Here is a 17,980-nt window from a genome sequence, read left to right on the forward strand (position 1 = left end):
CGCTCCGGATTAGATCGTCTGCTAAATGACTAAAGTGTGAATGTAAAATGGTGTTAACGTTAGGGGTGTTGTAGGGAGCATTCACTCTGTGATGCTCTAAACACAGTCTACAGATTGAGGGGAAAGGGGGGAGAGATCACAAGAAGGAAGCTGTATAGTTTCACAGTCAGCCTTGAGAGAGAAGTACCTACCCGGCCAGAGGAGAGGCAGTGCTGAGAGGAGGAGATGAGTGTACAAACACAGGGGATCACTTCCTGTGTTTTTCCTCTTACTCCCCTCTTCTTTACAGTCTGCTGCTCTCATTTTGTGTCAATCCATCACCGAGTATGTTTATCCTGCTGTTCATCAATCTATACACCCATGCAGATTTCCAATGTGGGGCCTCATAAATGTTTCGGTTATGCTAATATAAGCACTGTCAGAGTTCACTATTTCCAGGGCTTGGCAGAAAAAGGCTTCTTTGCCTAGTACCCTGACACACGTCAGACTTTTGATTAAAAGTCTATATAATCGTCTCACCATCAGTTAATAACTCCAATGTTGTTATTGGAGGTCTAGTTTTATTACGGATGGCAATTGTTTGATTGTCACTCACCTGAAATATGGAACAGGATCTGATGTCTTTATATACTGCATTTTCTCCTTCTTTCAATGTCCGCCCCCTCTCTGACTATAATCATTTCAATGCGTATTTGCATGAGATCCCATTTCAATCCTGTTTTATATACTGTATATTACCTGAGTTAGGGCTGGCTGATATATCAAATTAATTTGATTAATTCGAATTGATGTTTTTGCGTGATATTCCAAATGCCAGTATCGCAGAATTTAGTTTGTTTTTGTATTTTTCATTTTTATAAGCGTTTATGTCCGCTTGAGCTCATGTTGTCATTTTGGTATTGTATTGTTCGCTCCTTCTGTGCTGTGCACCTTCCCATGTACACCAAGGATCTGTATATAATGACGAGATGCTCATGTCTCCGCCTTAACAATGGGAGTTATTATCCCAAAGGCGGGAAGGCAGGAGACAAGATTAGGTTCAAAATAAGCGCATTGAAACACATTGGGCTTATTTTGGACAGATGTTGGCGAGAGTGAAACCTCACGCGTTGCCTCTTTCTCCCAAGCCCCTCCCCCTACCACTCACAACAACAAAGATCAGAGGTCACTTCTTCCTCTCTGAAGAGGTTTCAACTCGCTATTTGCATTTGAGGCTTGGCCCAACAGAATGGGTCATATGGACACCAAAACACAAGGAGACGTTATTTTACTGTAATAGAAATGAACCTTTCGAACCATACCCTGTTTATGTTTCAACTCCTCACATTTCGAGCAGAGCAGACACTACTAAAACGGATGTACTGTACCAATGAACATTCATTCTGGAAAATGTATGCTCAGTTTGTCGTGTACGCATTACGGTACCACGTACCGCTAGCAGCATTTTAGTCAAATAAAGATTGTTATACTAGCTGTTTAGTCTGCGTTTTATATATGTGTGATAAGCATAAAACTATTATATAAGGAAATTGCAACTCGTTCTCATTTTGAGAAATAAGGTAGGCCACTTGATTTCAACATCTGAACAAAGTGGACAGGTTAGTATGCTGTTCAAACAGTTGGAGACAGACACAAGGTTGTCTTCATAACAATTCAACTGTTTTGCCTTGTTAGCTGAACTCAGAGACAGTGAAATTCTACCTAGATACAAGTTGGCTAAACTTGAAATATGAATATTAGCTGGCTACTCACTAGCACGTATGCTTGTGCTTGAGAGATTGTAATGCATGCTACATTATTGGTGAATGTGCATTATGCATGGTTCTGGTTAAATTTGTAATTTAAAGGGCATTTTTATAGACAGACCTGAAAGCCAGATCAGTGATTATTGCAAAAAAAAGCAGGTACAACTATTTTGATAAAATAATGTACTTATTAGTACTGGGTCTTATGGTTGTGGAAGGAATATATTCAGCCGAGGTATAATTACACAAACTCTGAATTCATTAGATTCGATTATTTATGACTGTTTTAAATGCAGTGGATTTGACCTTTAATTGTACAACAAACTTAATTTAGAGAAAATGTTTTTTTTTTTTTTAGATATATATATCGTGAATTGCTTGAAAAAGTTTGAAAAAATGTAGAGTTTTAGGCCATATCGCCCTAACTTGAGTCAGCATCTCAGTTCTGTTATGAACTTTATTCAAGCCAGTAAGAGCCAGTTTGGGATGTATTTACCAACTGAAGACTGCATCTAAACCAGAACGTTTTCATTCTCTTTGAAACACAGACATGTTGGCTACCTGAAAGACCAGTCTACCTCATATGTGTTAAAGTTGCACTATGCAGAAATCGCTCTGCCATTTCCTGGTTGCTAAATCTCTAATGGTTTGCTCAATTTCAGTTTATGTGACATAAAGATAAGCTAGCATAGTGTAGAAAATCATTGTAGTATTTAAACCGCTGTGGAATATAATTTCCATAACCAAAAATCTTGTTGTTTCAGCTGTTTGAAGCTGGTGCACAAAACCGAAAATAAAAGACGCAAAACAAAAATGAAGAACGGGAAGCATAGAAATAGCACACTTAGATAGTACAGATCTACCGCTTCTTAGACTTGCTTTCAAGTAGAATGATAGATCTATAACTCACATTTCTATGTGAATTTGGTCGAGTCGCCCCAAAAGTTACATATTGCCACTTTATGACGTTTACAACAGAATTGTTGCCTTATTGTGAGTGATTTAACTGCAGACGGTCAAAGGCCATTTTCATTAAGGAAAAAAACAACACTTTTGACAAGGATGAATGAGATCCAGATAGGTTACTTATAGAGGTGGATTTATCCCTATCCTCTATCTTTGTCTCTCTTTGTCTCTTTCTTTCTCTCTCTCACTCTCTTTCCATCCATCCCTCTCTCTCTATCCCTCGATCTCTCTCTCTCTTGCCAAACCTCTCTCTCTCTCCAAATCTCTCTCACACATTCTCTCTACCCCTCTCTCTGTGGCTCCACATGAAAGAGCATGTTGACTGGAGAGAGGGCAGCTGGCGGTCTGAAACAAAAGGAGCCTTCTAGCTGCTCTTAGTCTCTCTTTCAGCTGTCTCTTTTATAGCCCGGGCTCCGGCCTGTTTGTAAATCAAATCTGTCTCACTGGCCATAGAGAAGATGGAATCCGGTTGCCTAGGTTTTATCGTAGAGAAATGCAAAAACTCAGTTAAAGCAGGATGGAGCTGAATCAGGGCCCATGGCAAAAGTTCAATCCCACAATGCACCTGGGCTGACATCCCTCTCCGGCTTCTCTATTCTAATCGCCGTCTGAAGCCGAATCCACATTTGTGACCGACCGACCTCAATTCGGTCTTATGTAGCAAAGAAATTTGAAATGGTGTTGGACAAAAGTAGAGAATCAGAGCTAGAAAATTATATATCATACACTGCTGTTGAGGAACAATGGGAAAGTAATTCTGCTTTGAAAGTTGCTAAACCACTTTTGAGAAAATGGCCCGTGAATATTTTGGTACACCTACTGGGGAGCTCTTCGTTGTCTACACCCATTCAGCATCTTTCACACCCTTGGGCCTCCCGAGTGGCGCAGCGGTCTAAGGCCTAAGGTCTGAGGCGTCACTACAGATCCAGATTTGATCCCGGGCTGTGTTGCAGCCAGCTGCGACCGGGAGATTCACGAGGCGGCGCACAATTGGCCTAGCGTCGTCCGGGTTAGGGGAGGGTTTGGCCGGCCGGGATGTCGTTGTCACATCGTGCTGTAGCGACTCCTGTAGCGTGCCGGGCGCATGCACACTGACACAGTCGCCAGTTGGACGGTGTTTCCTCTAACACATTGGTGCTGCTGGCTCCCGGGTTAAGTGAGCAGTGTGTCAAGAAGCAGTGCGGCTTGGCAAGGATGTGTTTCAGAGGACGCATGGCTCTCGACCTTCACCTCTCCCGAGTCCGTACGGGAGTTGCAGTGATGGGACAAGACTGTAACTACCAATTGGATATCACGAAAAAGGGGTCAAAAATAATCAAATCACATGTGCCAAATACAACCTTACAGTGAAATGCTTACTTACAAGCCCTTAACCAACAGTGCAGTTTTAAGAAAATACCTAAAAAAAAGTAAGAGATAAGAATAACAAATGATTAAAGAGCAGCAGTAAATAACAAAGCGGGGCTATATACAGGAGGTACCGGTACAGAATCAATGTGTGGGGGCACCGTTGTCGAGGTAATTGAGGTAACATGTACATGTAGGTATAGTTATTAAAGTGACTATGCATAGATAATAACAGAGAGCAGCAACATTCTGGGGGGGCGGGGGCAATGCAAATAGTCTGGGAAGTCATTTGATTAGCTGTTCAAGAGTCTTATGGCTTGGGGTAGAAGCTATTTAGGAGCCTCTTGTACCTAGACATGGCGCTCCAGTACCGCTTGCCGTACGGTAGCAGAGAGAACAGTCTATGACTAGGGTGGCTGGAGTCTTTGACAATTTTTAGGGCCTTCCTCTGACACCGCCTGGTATAGAGGTCCTGGATGGCAGGAAGCTTGGCTCCGCTGATGTACTGGGCCATACGCACTACCCTCTGTAGTGCCTTGTGGTCGGAGGCCGAGCAGTTGCCATACCAGGCAGTGATGCAACCTGTCAGGATGCTCTCGATGGTGCAGCTGTAAAATATGGCAGTGATGCAACCTGCCAGGTTGCTCTCAATGGTGCAGCTGTAAAACCTTTTGAGGGTCTGAGGACCCATGCCAAATCTTTTCAGTCTCCTGAAGTAGGTTTTGTCGTGCCCTCTTCACGACTGTCTTGGTGTGCTTGGACCATGTTAGTTTGTTGGTGATGTGGACGCCAAGGAACTTGAAGCTCTCAACCTGCTCCACTACAGCCCCGTCGAAGAAAATGGGGGCGTGCTCGGTCCTCCTTTTCCTGTAATCCACAATCATCTCCTTTGTCTTGATCACGTTGGAGTCGTGCCTGGCCTTGCAGTCATGAGTGAACATGGAGTACAGGAGGGGACTGAGCACGCACCCCTGAGGGGCTCCTGTGTTGAATATCAGCTTGGCAGATGCGTTGTTACCTCCCCTTACCACCTGGGGGCGGCCCTTCAGGAAGTCCAGGATTCAGTTGCAGAGTGAGGTGTTTAGTCCCAGGGTCCTTAGCTTAGTGATGAGCTTTGAGGGCACTATGGTGTTGAATGCTAAGCTGTAGTCAATGAATAGCATTCTCACATAGGTGTTCCTTTTGTCCAGGTGTGAAAGGGCAGTGTGGAGTGCAATAGAGATTGCATCATATGTGGATCTGTTGGTGCGGTATGCAAATTGGAGTGGGTCTAGGGTTTCTGGGATAATGGTGTTGATGTGAGCCATGACCAGCCTTTCAAAGCATTTCATGGCTACAGACATGAGTGCTACGGGTCGGTAGTCATTTAGGCAGGTTACCTTAGTATTCTTGGGCACAGGGACTATGGTGGTCTGCTTGAAACATGTAGGTATTACAGACTCAGTCAGGGAGAGGTTGAAAATGTCAGTGAAGACACTTGCCAGTTGGTCAGCGCATGCTCAGAGTACACATCCTGGTAATCTGTCTGGCCCTGTGGCCTTGTGAATGTTGACCTGTTTAAAAGTCATTCGGAACAGCTGGTGCTCTCATGCAGTGTTACTTGCCTCGAAGCGAGCATAGAAGTTATTTAGCTCGTCTGGTAGGCTCGTGTCACTGTAATAGTTTGCAGGCCCTGCCACATTCGACGAGCCGGTGTAGTATGATTCGATCTTAGTCCTGTATTGACGCTTTGCCTGTTTGATGGTTCGTCGGAGGGCATAGCGGGATTTCTTTAGCTAGCAAGCCAGCAAGCTAACGTTCACCAGCTAGCTAACAGTACACTTTACCTTGCAATGAAACGACTTTCTGACAAAATTCGAAACCTATAATATCTGCAAATGTTGCTAGACTCTTGCCCGTGTACGTGGATGAACGATTCACGGCTTTAACTAAGTAAGACATCCTGGGTCTTTTCTGTTTTGTTTGTAGCTAGCTACAGCTTGTTTGGCCCGTTATGTCAAGTCACTCCGGTTCACACTGACCGTGTGCAGAAAGTAGTCATCACAACTTTTTCCCACTGATCTTTGTCTATAGCGCCTGTTAAATTCAGGGCAGCAATGTTGTTGAGAGCAGTAGCAACACTTTTGCAGTTCTTCATGGCTAACGTTATATCTTTCAAAAAAGCTGCAGTAGCAAGGAGTATCTACACATACTGAGCAGCTCATGTTATAGACAGAAGCATGCTACTGTACATAGCTGACGAATCCGAACTCTCGGCGTGTCTAGCCCATCCATTATCTCAGCCAATCATGGTTAGCGGGAAGTGTCCTGTCTTTTTCCGGTGGCTAATCCAACTAGGCTCATAATTTATCAATTTTATTCATAATTATAGATGGCATGCAAGTTTGTTATTAAGGCACATGAAAGTTCACATGTTCCAGATGGCATTTCTGACAAAAAAATAATTTTGATAAAAAAAGAAATAATAATTCCAATGCCTCTCCTGTGAAGTAGTGACGTGCGACATACGCCTAGCTTCTGGAAACGGGTCACATTTATGCTTACGTACAGTATTCTCAAAATCACATCCATGGTCCGGGGACTGATGTTTGTCGGATATGACCATAGACATCATTACCATTATCATTATTGTTGTCATCATCATGACTGTCACCATCATCACGATCATCACCACCATCTACATCAATACCGTCTGGAATGTGTTCAGATTAAATGTTAAAGGTGGTTTTGTAAAGAGACGCCCATTGGAGACTGAAAAGCATTATTTAGTCTATTGCATTCAGTATTGATTGTGAATGGCGTGCTCTTACACAGTACACATGATCAAAGTAAACAGTACAAGAATTGTTTGTAGGTATGCAAAACCATGAAAACATTAGCTGTTGGGTTTTTCAATTAGCTTTCTTCCAGGCTGAGCTGTATTCATGTGTTAATGAAAGCAATGTTTCTCCTGAAACGTAGGCCTAGATTAATTTTTTGTTTTATATTTGAATAGCTATATTTCCCATAAGGCAGTGTTTTCATAAGGTGGTTTGTCCTGTAATTTAAGTCTTCGGGATGTGTGTGTGCATGCATGCGTGCTGTCTCGGAGTGGAAGCGAATCACAGCGTTGTGTCTGTTCGTATTACTCCAGATAGACATCAATTCAGCATGGAACAACAACAGCATGAGCAGGTCAGCCCTTAATGACTGTTACTGCCCAGTCCGCTATCATTCTGACTTCCTCTCTCTTTTTAGTAAATTACATTACACAGACCATAGAATTACATATGTAATAGGATCTTTATGACTCAGACACTCAGCTGATGCTTATTCTCTAAGGCCAAGTCACTTTTTCCCTGGTTGTTTTAGGAATGAAAAAGTACCTTCATTGCCTGGGCATGAGTCTTTCCAACAAACGCTGAAAGAAATGATCAGACATGTAATGATAGCGTTTACCTCAACCGTGCCACCATCAATTCCAACGCTTAATAAATAACACACACTACTTAACAGATAAATAAATAACACACACTACTTAACAGATGGACACCATCATTTGCCATGGTGCTGACAGTTATTGCCTATTTTGATGAAATTGCCCCTGCTGTTGCAGTATTGGAGTGGTTCAGGCATCGTTTGCTCTGTACTGGATGGTGAGGGAAGTGGTAGTGGTGGATCCCCAGGTGCAGCAGACTCTCCCATGGAAGAGCCAGTCTGTCAGTTTGCCCCCTGGTGAGCAGGTGGATATCGCCTCATTTCTCAGACCTGTCTGCCACTCTCTCGTTCGCTCTCTCTCTCTGGTCAATGGGATCAGCTGTTCTTTCTCTCATCATTACTGCTTTTCTGGTAGAGTGCTTTGTCCTGATATTTTATTGCATCCCACATTGGGCTAAGAATAAGCATAGACACACACTTTTACTTGAATGGCAATGCCCTTTAGGCCAATACTATGTTGGCAGTGATTGCAGTGCTCTCTGTACTGTCGGCTACGGTTGGCTATGGGTTTGAGTCATGCTGCTGACGATGACAAAGGTTGTAACCTCACCTCATTCTATCTAGCCCCAGTCTATGGCATAGCACAGGCTCTTAACACTCTCAAATGTCATCTAACCTCTTAGATAACTGTCTGTCCTGTCCTGACACGGTGTCTGCACTCCAAATGGCACCCTATTCCCTATGGGCCCTGGTCTAAAGTAGTGCACTAAATAGGGAACAGTGTGCCATTTGGGACGGAGGTGTGTCCTCTGTTCCGGTTGCCAGGCAGGCACTCAGTGAAATGCTATAAACATCAGATCCAGCATGAGCTGAGCTGCGTTCACCTCTGCCTCATCACCTCTTTCAAAGAGCAGCTCAATTAAACAATGTGATATCTATCGAGCTCTCCGTAACCCAATACTCCACGTCCGCTGCCATGGGAGTTTGTTTTTAAACACAAGCCTTTGAAGTAGTCAGTCATTTGGGGACTAGATGTGTTTGAAATTCAAACATTGAATGACTTTAAGCACAGCCTTGCATTAAAAAACACTGTCTGATAAGTGGTTGGTTGGTTGGTTGGTTGGAAGAGGGGATAGAGATGAAAGAAGAGTGCGAGAACAATTTGCCTTGGATTGAGGTGACACAGGGCAGAGCCAGATTAAATCATTGGAATGGCACCTTTTTTTCTGGTCGGGATAAAGAGTGTTCAACTCATATTGTCAGAATCCAATGTATCAACGTCCACTTCCATGAGTATCATTTGGATGGTGGTTGTACTGTAGCCAGTGCAGACAACCATCATCCCAGTAGACCCCTGCCTGTCTAACCCCCAGCTCCACTCCACATGTGGTGCCCTGGTGTGACCATGGGTGGTGTTAGGATGGAAGCTACTGTTGGGGGTTAGCTATTGGCCACTGTGCCCTGCTGCCCACCTGTCATTGGCCCTGCCAGGGCAGATTAGAACGTGAAAAACCTCTCCCAGGGGTGCTGCCTGGCATGGCCAGTTCTGCTCGCCACAGGTCACAGTTCAGCTGTCTAATCAGGCGTAGCCAAAACAACACATTTATCACACACTCCTCTCTGTCCTCCCCCCTCTCTTTCTCGTTATGTCTATCCTCCGGTTCTCCGGCTGCCAGGGTGCAGCATTGTGTTACACCCTTCCTCCATCTGCTTCTCCTTCCATCCATCCATCCATCCCTCCCTCCTGTCCCTCGTCCCTCTGCCATGCTCTATCTGTCCCACCCTGCACCGTACCTACAGGATGTCCCTGTACACAGCACATATCTACCCTAGTGAGAATAGTGTAGCACTATCCCCGAAAGGGCCGTTGTGGGCACCAGTGTACTATCGACCCGGGGAACAGGTAGTCTGGGCCTAGTGGTCTCAGCTCTGGTCTTGTGAACTGCCTCAGGAGGGAGAATCACTACCCATGATGCCCCCCCCCCCCTTCTGGTACTGCACAAAAATCTAATTTGTATTTGGAGAAAGATGAAGGGATTGGGTCTCCTGGCCCCATTTGGGTTTCTACAACACCCTGGGTGCCAAATATGTGGAGGGAGGATTGGATTGTCCTGCTTGTATCTTGATCTGGGTAAAGGAGATTTTCAGATACTACTAATCTCCTTGAGACAGAGAGAGAGAAAGAAAGAACAGCTTCCAGCATCCCCTATCTCTGTCCCTTTCTCTATCCCTGCCCCTCCCTTGTCCCTGTCACTGTCCCTGCCCCTCTCCTTCACCCGTCCCAGGGCCTCTCCCCAGTCCCTGCTCCAGCCTCTTTCCCTGTCCTTGTCCCTCTCCCCAGCCCCAGCTACAGCACCTTTCCCTGTCCTTGTCCCTTTTCCCAGCTACAGCACCTTTCCCTGTCCTTGTCCCTCTCCCCAGCCCCAGCTACAGCACCTTTCCTTGTCCTTGTCCCTCTCCCCAGCCCCAGCTACAGCACCTTTCCCTGTCCTTGTCCCTCTCCCCAGCCCCAGCTACAGCACCTTTCCCTGTCCTTGTCCCTTTTCCCAGCCACAGAACCTTTCCCTGTCCCTGTCCCTCTCCCCATCCCCAGCACCTTTCCTTGTCCCTCTCCCCAGCCCCAGCCCCAGCTACAGCACCTTTCCTTGTCCTTGTCCCTCTCCCCAGCCCCAGCCACAGCACCTTTCCTTGTCCTTGTCCCTCTCCCCAGCCCCAGCCACAGCACCTTTCCTTGTCCTTGTCCCTCTCCCCATCCCCAGCCACAGCACTTTTCCTTGTCCTTCTCCCTCTCCCCAGCCCCAGCCACAGCACCTTTCCCTGTCCTTGTCCCTCTCCCCACCCCCAGCCCCAGCTACAGCACCTTTCCTTGTCCTTGTCCCTCTCCCCAGCCCCAGCCACAGCACCTTTCCTTGTCCTTGTCTCTCTCCCCAGCCCCAGCTACAGCACTTTTCCTTGTCCTTCTCCCTCTCCCCAGCCCCAGCCACAGCCACAGCACCTTTCCTTGTCCTTGTCCTTGTCCCTCTCCCCAGCCCCAGCCACAGCACCTTTCCTTGTCCTTGTCCCTCTCCCCAGCCCCAGCCACAGCACCTTTCCTTGTCCTTGTCTCTCTCCCCAGCCCCAGGTACAGCACCTTTCCCTGTCCTTGTCCCTCTCCCCAGCCCCAGCCCCAGCACCTTTCCTTGTCCTTGTCCCTCTCCCCAGCCCCAGCCACAGCACCTTTCCCTGTCCTTGTCCCTCTCCCCAGCCCCAGCTACAGCACCTTTCCTTGTCCTTGTCCCTCTCCCCAGCCCCAGCCCCAGCCACAGCACCTTTCCTTGTCCTTGTCCCTCTCCCCAGCCCCAGCCACAGCACCTTTCCTTGTCCTTGTCCCTCTCCCCAGCCCCAGCCACAGGACCTTTCCCTGTCCTTGTCCCTCTCCCCACCCCCAGCCCCAGCTACAGCACCTTTCCTTGTCCTTGTCCCTCTCCCCAGCCCCAGCCACAGCACCTTTCCTTGTCCTTGTCCCTCTCCCCAGCCCCAGCCACAGCACCTTTCCCTGTCCTTGTCCCTCTCCCCACCCCCAGCCCCAGCTACAGCACCTTTCCTTGTCCTTGTCCCTCTCCCCAGCCCCAGCCACAGCACCTTTCCCTGATACAGTAGTAGTGGTAGGAGCCATGCTCTCAGCAGCAGCACAGTAGTGTTCAGGCAGGATTTGTCTCCCTCTGCTCACGCAGCGTGTTGTCTCTCACACTGCATTATTTGTGTGGGTGTTATATAACAGCATGGCTCCTGGCTAACAGACCCCCACAAGCCCCAGCACGGAACGGCACAGGGAGGGGGAAAGAGCTGTGGGCACAGGGAGAGGGCAGGTACAGTACAATACATTACCTTACAGTGCAGTTAAGTACACCACTTTACAGTATAGTACAATATAGTGCAAAACAATACAGTACAACACATCACAGTACAATACAGTACTGAACACTTTCACACTGTTGCCTAAATTCTGCTGATACTAATGCAACCATAGAGAGCACAAGGAAACAAAGGCCTGGGTTGATGTCATGATATCTATTTCACTGGGGTCGAATGGCTTTTCCCCAGGTGGCCGGAGAGGATACATTTATCTGCTGCTCCCTCCATCCAGATCTGCTGGGAATCTATCAGCCCACTCTTAGAGCCTTAACAACAGAACAGTCATGGTGGTGCTGGTGCTTATTGCCTGGCTGGCTTTCAGGAGATGCAGTCTGTACTCTGCACCACAGGAGGAGCAGCGCACTGGCACCCGCTGTACTCACTCTCAACCCATATCTACAGTATCTGTATAGAGCTATGCTAGACTGTACTCACTCTCAACTCATATCTATAGTATCTGTATAGAGCTATGCTAGACTGTACTCCCTCTCAACCCATATCTACAGTATCTCTATAGAGCTATGCTAGACTGTACTCACTCTCAACTCATATCTACAGTATCTGTATAGAGCTATGCTAGACTGTACTCACTCTCAACCCATATCTACAGTATCTGTATAGAGCTATGCTAGACTGTACTCACTCTCAACCCATATCTACAGTATCTGTATAGAGCTATACCAGGCTGTACTCACTCTGAACCCATATCTACAGTATCTGTATAGAGCTATGCTAGACTGTACTCACTCTCAACTCATATCTACAGTATCTGTATAGAGCTATGCTAGACTGTACTCACTCTCAACCCATATCTACAGTATCTGTATAGAGCTATGCTAGACTGTACTCACTCTCAACCCATATCTACAGTATCTGTATAGAGCTATGCTAGACTGTACTCACTCTCAACCCATATCTACAGTATCTGTATAGAGCTATGCTAGACTGTACTCACTCTCAACCCATATCTACAGTATCTGTATAGAGCTATGCTAGACTGTACTCACACTCAACCCATATCTACAGTATCTGTATAGAGCTATGCTAGACTGTACTCACTCTCAACTCATATCTACAATATCTGTGTAGAAAGAGTCCATATAGAGCTATACCGGGCTGTACTCACTCTGAACCCATATCTACAGTATCTGTATAGAGATATACCAGACTGTACTCACACTGAACCCATATCTACAGTAATTGTATAGATAGAGCCTTATAGAGCCTGTATAGAGCTATACCGGGCTGTACTAACTCTCATCCCATATCTACAGTATCTGTATAGAGCTATACCAGGCTGTACTCACTCTGAACCCATATCTACAGTATCTGTATAGAGCTATACCAGGCTGTACTCACTCTGAACCCATATCTACAGTATCTGTATAGAGATATACCAGACTGTACTCACACTGAACCCATATCTACAGTAACTGTGTAGATAGACCCTGTTTAGAGATATAACTGGCTGTACTCACTCTTAACCCATATCTACAGCCATCCCTGTGGCTCAGTTGGTAGAGCATGGTGTGTGCAACGCCAGGGTTGTGGGTTCGATTCCCACGGGGGGCCAGAACAAAAAAATAAAATGCATGAAATGTATGTATTCACTACTGTAAGTCGCTCTGGATAAGAGCGTCTGCTAAATGACTAAAATGTAAAATGTACAGTATTTGTAGAGATAGAGGCTATACCAGCCTGTACTTACTCTAAATCCTTATCGAAAGTAACTATATAGATAGAGCCTTATAGAGCTATACCAGCCTGTACTTACTCTAAATCCTTATCTAAAGTAACTATATAGATAGAGCCTTATAGAGCTATACCAGGCTGTGCTCACTCTAAATCCCTATCTACAGTAACTGTATAGATAGAGCCTTTAGAGCCTGTATAGGGCTATATCAGACTGTGCTCACTCTAAACCCATATCTACAGTAACTGTATAGATAGAGCCTGTATAGAGATATATCAGGCTGTACTCACTCTAAACCCATATCTACAGTAACTGTATAGATAGAGCCTTATAGAGCCTGTATAGTATACCAGGCTGTGCTCACTCTAAACCCATATCTACAGTAATTGTATAGATAGAGCCTTTAGAGCCTGTATAGAGATATATCAGGCTGTACTCACTCTAAACCCATATCTACAGTAACTGTATAGATAGAGCCTTATAGAGCCTGTATAGTATACCAGGCTGTACTCACTCTCAACCATTATCTACAGTAATTGTATAGATAGAGACATATAGAGATATAACAGGTTGTATTCACTCTAAACTCATATCTACACTATATGTATAGATAGAGCCTGTATAGATATATAACATGCTGTACTCACTCTAAACCCATATATACAGTAACTGTATAGACAGAGATGTATAGAGCCTGTATAAAGATGTACCAGGCTGCAGGTTACAGTCACTTCACACCCTATCAATCTACTGTAATGTAACTGTATCGAAGCCTGTACAGAGATTTACCAGCATGCAGGTTTCAGTCACATCAATTTACTGTAACTGTAGTCTGGAATAGGGATTTACCAGCCTGAAGGTTACATTCACTCCAAACCCTTATCTACTGTAGCTATAGAGTCTTCACTTCACTGCATTAGATTTACCCCCAGCAGCACACACAGAGGAAAATAAAATGCTTACTAACACTGCCCTGGCAGCCCCTAATACAACACACACACACACACACACACACACACACACACACACAAGCTGAGGAGCAGGAGGCTCCTTTCCAGCAGCAGCCAGCGGCCTCTTTGACAGCATGCCTTTTTTCTCACATTAAGCAGCTAATTAAAAGTCGCTGGATCCCAATCTGCCTTTGTAGTGGGATCTCTTCAAAAGGGGCCGTCGGTTGGAGAGATAGAGAATGAATGGGGACACAGTGGGGAGAACAGCAGAGAACAGCGGTGGTGTGGTGAATTTAGGGAAAGGCCGAGAGGGCTGGTAATTAGGTGGCTGGCCTTTTGCATCTTATAAAAAGTGGACACAAGCACTCTTTTCTCTCTCTGCTGCTGCTCTGCTCTCTGTCTGAAGAATAGGCAATTACAGGGTGGGGTGTACGGAACTGATCTGAGGGGGCACTGTTAGTGGGATCGTCAAAGAGGAGTAATGACATTCAAACATCTAAATGTGTATATTGTCATGGAGACTACAGAACTATGGATGTAAATGGAGATAGAGAAAGAAAGAGAAATGAGCATGGCCAGAGAACATGAGACCTTTCTTCATTAAATGTGTATTATCCTAAGGCCAGGCAGAAAACTCAATTACAGCCAAATATGCTTCCCACAAACTGACCCAGGGGCTGCAGATTTTGTTATTTTAATAATACAGGCTAGAGAGGAGGAAACAGCAAAGGACTACTGCTGCAAATAGATGCCACGCATTCAACTCCTGTAAACAATCTTGACCTCGTTTCTTTCCAATTACAAAGTCCAATTTGTGCACAGCCTGCATCCTCATCAAATGTGGCTATATTGGCTACTGTATAGTGGTTTGTGGCTAACTATAGCCTGCATGCTACCAGCTTTGGGTCAATGTTGATGCTAGTTTGTGCCCTTACTACTTCCATATTATTCTGAGACCAAGTGATCTTCCAAAGATTGGACCATGTCCCAGATAGCAGAATCATATACTGTGATTATAATTTACAACTTTTTGTAATCACATAATTAGCAAGTATCATTGCAAATCCCAATGTCCAAGTGCTTCCATTCACTGGTGATGTGGAGGCCTCTTTAAGCTTGTACTGTATTATTCATTTGATCTGTTCCTTGTGCTCTATGTAATGCATGGTAGCGGGGTGTGACTCAACAATAATTGATATTTTTGTCACTTACAGTATTGTTGTGGTTTATACTGTATGCTGGTTATGTATGGTTACAATAGAATCTAACCAAGCATTTACATAGAGGATACCGGTGATGTTACACTAATACCGATGCTGTTGATGATAACAGTGGGGACATCACCATCACCAATAACTCAACAACTAACACGGCCAATAAAAACAGACCCGTTGCTCAGTGTTGCAGGATGATGATGTGTTGCTCTCTGTGTTTCCGCTTAGTTTTTGTTTATGCCTATTTTTAATAGTCTCCTCGCTAGCAGAGAGGGAGAGAGTGCTCCGTGTGTGTGTGTGTGCACCGTGTGTGTGTTCCAATTATCATCCCATTAGTGAGGTTCAGCTCCTCTCCTGCTATGTCCACTATTCACATTAATGAATCGTTCTGTAACACTGACGGGTAGATGAAGGGAGGGCACCTAGTGGGAAATATGAGGAGGGAGAGGGAGCATACCTGGGATGAGGGCTTGTTGTGGTTATGTGTCCAGAAATTGCATCCTATTCCCTATGTAGTGCACTACTTTTGGCCAGAGGCCTATGGAGTAGTGCACTATATAGGGGACAGGGTGCCATTTGAGACACAGCTTGTATGTTTGGCAGTGGATTCAGGCATAACAGGCTATACTCTAGAATGATACAGTTTGGTATCTGACTCACCCTGCGTTGTCGATGACTCAGATAATATGGAGTGTCTGTCTAGATGAGCCACATTCCGTTAGGTTTGTTCACGCTCTCAACAAATGCATCATGCTTTTCAGCGCGTAGTACATACAGGTAACTGGCAAAATAAAGGAAACACCAACTTAAAGTGTCTTAATAGGGCGTTGGGCCGCCACGAGCCAGAACAGCTTCAATGGAACTTGGCATAGATTCTACAAGTGTCTGGAACTCTATTGGAGGGATGCGACACCGTTCCTCCACAATAAATTCCATAATTTGGTGTTTTGTTGATGGTGGTGGAAAACACTGTCTCAAGCACCCCTCCAGAATCTCCAATACATCATTTTCATGCTCATCAAACCATTCAGTGACCACTCGTGTGCTGTGGATGGGGGCATTGTCATCCTATGGGGGCATAGCCATGGTAGCCAAAATAATGGCCTGCCCAGCATTTTGATACATTTTTATTTTTTTATTTTTTTATTTAACCTTTATTTAACCAGGTAGGCTAGTTGAGAACAAGTTCTCATTTGCAACTGTGACCTGGCCAAGATAAAGCATAGCAATTTGACACATACAACAACACAGAGTTACACATGGAGTAAAACAAACATACAGTCAATAATACAGTAGAAAAAAAGAAGGAAAAAAAGTCTATATACAGTGAGTGCAAATGATGTACGATAAGGGAGTTAAGGTAATAAATAGGCCATGGTGGCAAAGTAATTACAATATAGCAATTAAACACTGGAATGGTGGATGTGCAGAAGATGAATGTGCAAGTATAGATACTGGGGTGCAAAGAAGCAAGATAAATAAATAAATACAGTATGGGAATGAGGTAGATAGATGGGCTGTTTACAGATGGGCTATGTACAGGTGCAGTGATCTGTGAGCTGCTCTGACAGCTGGTGCTTAAAGCTAGTGAGGGAGATATGAGTCTCATGCTTCAGTGATTTTTGCAGTTCGTTCCAGTCATTGGCAGCAGAGAACTGCAAGGAAAGGCGACCAAAGGAGGAATTGGCTTTGGGGGTGACCAGTGAGATATACCTGCTGGAGCGCGTGCTACGAGTGGGTGCTGCTATGGTGACCAGTGAGCTGAGATAAGGCGGGGCTTTACCTAGCAGAGACTTGTAGATAACCTGTAGCCAGTGGGTTTGGCGACAAATATGAAGCGAGGGCCAACCAACGAGAGCGTACAGGTCGCAGTGGTGGGTTGTGTATGGGGCTTTGGTGACAAAACGGATGGCACTGTGATAGACTGCATCCAATTTGTTGAGTAGAGTGTTGGAGGTTATTTTATAGATGACATTGCCGAAGTCGAGGATTGGTAGGATGGTCAGCTTTACGAGGGTATGTTTGGCAGCATGAGTGAAGGATGCTTTGTTGCGATATAGGAAGCCGATTCTAGATTTAATTTTGGATTGGGGATGCTTAATATGAGTCTGGAAGGAGAGTTTACAGTCTAACCAGACACCTAGGTATTTGTAGTTGTCCACGTATTCTAAGTCAGAGCCGTCCAGAGTAGTGATGCTGGACGGACGGGCAGGTGCGGGCAGTGATCGATTGAATAGCATGCATTTAGTTTTACTTGCATTTAAGAGCAGTTGGAGGCCACGGAAGGAGAGTTGTACGGCATTGAAGCTCGTCTGGAGGTTAGTTAACACAGTGTCCGAAGAGGGGTCAGAAGTATACAGAATGGTGTCGTCTGCGTAGAGGTGGATCAGAGAATCACCAGCAGCAAGAGCAACATCATTGATGTATACAGAGAAGAGAGTCGGTCTGAGAATTGAACCCTGTGGCACCCCCATAGAGACTGCCAGAGGTCCGGACAACAGGCCCTCCGATTTGACACACTGAACTCTATCAGAGAAGTAGTTGGTAAACCAGGCGAGGCAATCATTTGAGAAACCAAGGCTGTCATGACCCTAATCATGATGGGATGTATCTTCCTTAACTCAGGAACCACATCTGTGTTGAAGCACCTGCTTTCAATATACTTTGTATCCCTCATTTACTCAAGTGTTTCCATTATTTGGGCAGTTACCTGTACATCAATTATAAGTGGATTACCTCATGATATGGTGGAGT

At 45.2% G+C, this 17,980-nt stretch overlaps 1 protein-coding gene across 1 annotated transcript in view; it reads left to right on the forward strand.

Moving 5' to 3' along the window:
• LOC106569086 (beta-1,4-galactosyltransferase 2) overlaps positions 1–17,980 on the forward strand; it is a 140,952-nt gene that overhangs the window by 67,582 nt on the left and 55,390 nt on the right. The window lies entirely within an intron of this gene.

The sequence above is a fragment of the Salmo salar genome, chromosome 14 (genome assembly GCF_965601325.2).
Source record: "Salmo salar chromosome 14, fSalSal1, whole genome shotgun sequence".
NCBI classification, from domain to species: domain Eukaryota; kingdom Metazoa; phylum Chordata; class Actinopteri; order Salmoniformes; family Salmonidae; genus Salmo; species Salmo salar.